Source organism: Aspergillus tubingensis (genome assembly GCF_013340325.1).
Source record: "Aspergillus tubingensis WU-2223L DNA, scaffold_15, whole genome shotgun sequence".
Classification (NCBI taxonomy): domain Eukaryota; kingdom Fungi; phylum Ascomycota; class Eurotiomycetes; order Eurotiales; family Aspergillaceae; genus Aspergillus; species Aspergillus tubingensis.
The window spans coordinates 1235039-1237538 of record NW_023336289.1 but is presented as its reverse complement, the minus strand read 5'-3'; the positions used below and the strand labels follow the sequence as shown (position 1 = coordinate 1237538).

General features: G+C 60.6%; 1 non-coding gene across 1 annotated transcript in view, besides 2 other annotated features; it reads right to left on the bottom strand.

The window, feature by feature from the left end:
* AtWU_r57 overlaps window positions 1–451 on the bottom strand; it is a 1801-nt gene extending 1350 nt beyond the window's left edge. Inside the window, exon 1 of the ribosomal RNA XR_004775240.1 lies at window positions 1–451. This exon is cut by the window's left edge and continues 1350 nt beyond it. This is a non-coding gene — a ribosomal RNA (18S ribosomal RNA).
* A 1543-nt stretch (window positions 452–1994) lies between these two features.
* Window positions 1995–2062: a sequence feature (Protein overlapping with rRNA (AtWU_11243, GFN21434.1) was converted to a misc_feature.).
* A 107-nt stretch (window positions 2063–2169) lies between these two features.
* Window positions 2170–2500: a sequence feature (Protein overlapping with rRNA (AtWU_11243, GFN21434.1) was converted to a misc_feature.).

The window sequence follows — 2500 nt, the reverse complement described above, 5'->3', positions numbered from 1 at the left end:
CATGTCGGGATTGGGTAATTTGCGCGCCTGCTGCCTTCCTTGGATGTGGTAGCCGTTTCTCAGGCTCCCTCTCCGGAATCGAACCCTAATTCCCCGTTACCCGTTGCCACCATGGTAGGCCACTATCCTACCATCGAAAGTTGATAGGGCAGAAATTTGAATGAACCATCGCCGGCGCAAGGCCATGCGATTCGTTAAGTTATTATGATTCACCAAGGTGCCCCGAAGGGCATTGGTTTTTTATCTAATAAATACACCCCTTCCGAAGTCGAGGTTTTCAGCATGTATTAGCTCTAGAATTACCACAGGTATCCATGTAGTAAGGTACTATCAAATAAACGATAACTGATTTAATGAGCCATTCGCAGTTTCACAGTATAAAGTGCTTATACTTAGACATGCATGGCTTAATCTTTGAGACAAGCATATGACTACTGGCAGAATCAACCAGATACCTAGTTCCTGCAGGGTGTGCCCGGGAGCGTATCCGTAGATATGCACCGCAAGACGCACCCCAAAGCCTCCGAAGAGGCAGCGTGTAACGTAGGCTTCACTCTGGAAGGGGCACACGAAGTGCCCGGCCACAGCGACACCCCCGGCGCACCGGGAGTACACAGATGACCATCCAATTGCCCCACTGTAGCCCCCCAGGAACCGGTCCGCACGCAGGTAGACCCGGCCAGGAATCGCCTTTGCAGGCGCTGGCAGGCTGCGGCATACGGCCCTCGGGTGGAGGGTCCAGACTCCGCGGACACGCCGACGAACGGCGGCTCCCGCGGAGCGGCTCCCCCCGGGAATCTGTAAAAGAAGGCTGGCCAGCGGCCAACGATCCACAGACTCCATCGGTGCCGGGGACCGAGAACGGCCCCCGGGCTTCAGACACCCCGGCAACAACGGGCACCCCCGGGCATGATTAAGCCGGCGCGCCTCTGACTTGGCAAGCTACAGATCCCCGCGACACGATATCTCAGGGGTCACGGGCGCGTCCGCAAGGGACACTCCGGACCTCCAGTCGACTCGCAGCCGCGGGGCAGAGCACCTAAGACCAGAGAACACACCAGCCGCGCGGGAGAAATACCAACGGGCCGGGGTGGGCGGGCACCCCCGTTCCTGAAGCGAGGCCCCGAAGGACCTGTGCGCCACCAGTCACGGAGAGGTGACCTGCCTGGCAGGGAAGAAGTGTGGGTGGGCTTCAGCAGCTGAGATCAGCTGCCTTTCACCTTCCACATAGTACCACCGGCCCTCCCTGGCCCACAAACCGGCGCGCAAACGTTCTGTGGTCCGAAAGTGAACCGGGGGGGACCCATATAGTATGTGATGGTCCGTGCGTCGGCCGCTTTTCCCAAACAAAGTGGGCCACCCACACATGCCCTCTACCCGGGCTGCAAGGGGACTTAGGCATTTCTGTCCACGCTCGCTGCCCGTTACGCGGCCATACGCTCCGACGTTACGCCCGTTGTGCTCACTCTCGCAAACCGCTGTCGGCCGCCCACGCCGCCAACACCCACTCCTGTGCCCTTCCACTCCTCCGCCCACCGGCCAGTCACGTGGGCCTCCGCCGTAGTTGTGAGCGCTACACAAAACGCAAGCGCCCGGCTGTGCGCGCCGCCCCCCCACGCCGGTTGACGGTCCGAGGCGTCGCTGCATGGTGATGTGGAGAGGTTGATCGGTGGATTTGCCAGCCCGTGCTGCCTACGACCTGCCTGTGAGGCGTTGTCGGTGGGCGACCTACAAGGATCTCTACGGTGCATGTACGCGAGGTCGGTTAGATATTAGATTTGGTTTGTTGTGTATCTCTCCATCTACAGTGTACATTATCTCTATCGTTGTACTATAAACTACTACACATCGGTGATATGGATCGAGCGACGTTGCTTACTGGGGGGACGTGATTGGGTCAGAGCCGTTGGCCATAAGTGGTGGTGCTACTTGGTTGACCCGAGTGAAAATATATAATCGGCGGCAGGACTATGTCGGATCACACCAAGAGGCCGATGACCGGCATCCGTGATGGAAAATCGCACATGGACAGTCCCGAGCCATCGCTCAATGTCGCCCACGGGTTAGACAGAGCCATCCCTGGTCGTAGAATAGACATCCAGAGTCAACATACTTGGTGACCCCACCATGTCGCTTGGCCAACTGGTCAACTCCAACGCCCATACAAAGTGGGCCGGCCGGCCGACCACCCGCACGCCGCACGCTGCACGCTGCACGCACGCCGCAATCCGCAGCCATCCACGGTCCATCCCGGGCCATCCTGGCCGCCTCGCTGCCTCGCCATCCGCGCGCGCCCTACCCCCCATCCCGGCCCGTCTCTCCCCGCGGCGCCTCGCATCACCCCATCTCACCTGGCCAACTGGTCAATTCCCTTCGCCAGCACGCACGCAACTCGCCGCGGGCACCGGACGCCTGCCTGCCTGGCCCTCGCCGTGAGCGCCGGCCGGTCGGCCGCCCCGCCCTACAGGTGCTCCGGCGCCGTGTGGCCGGCCATCCTGCG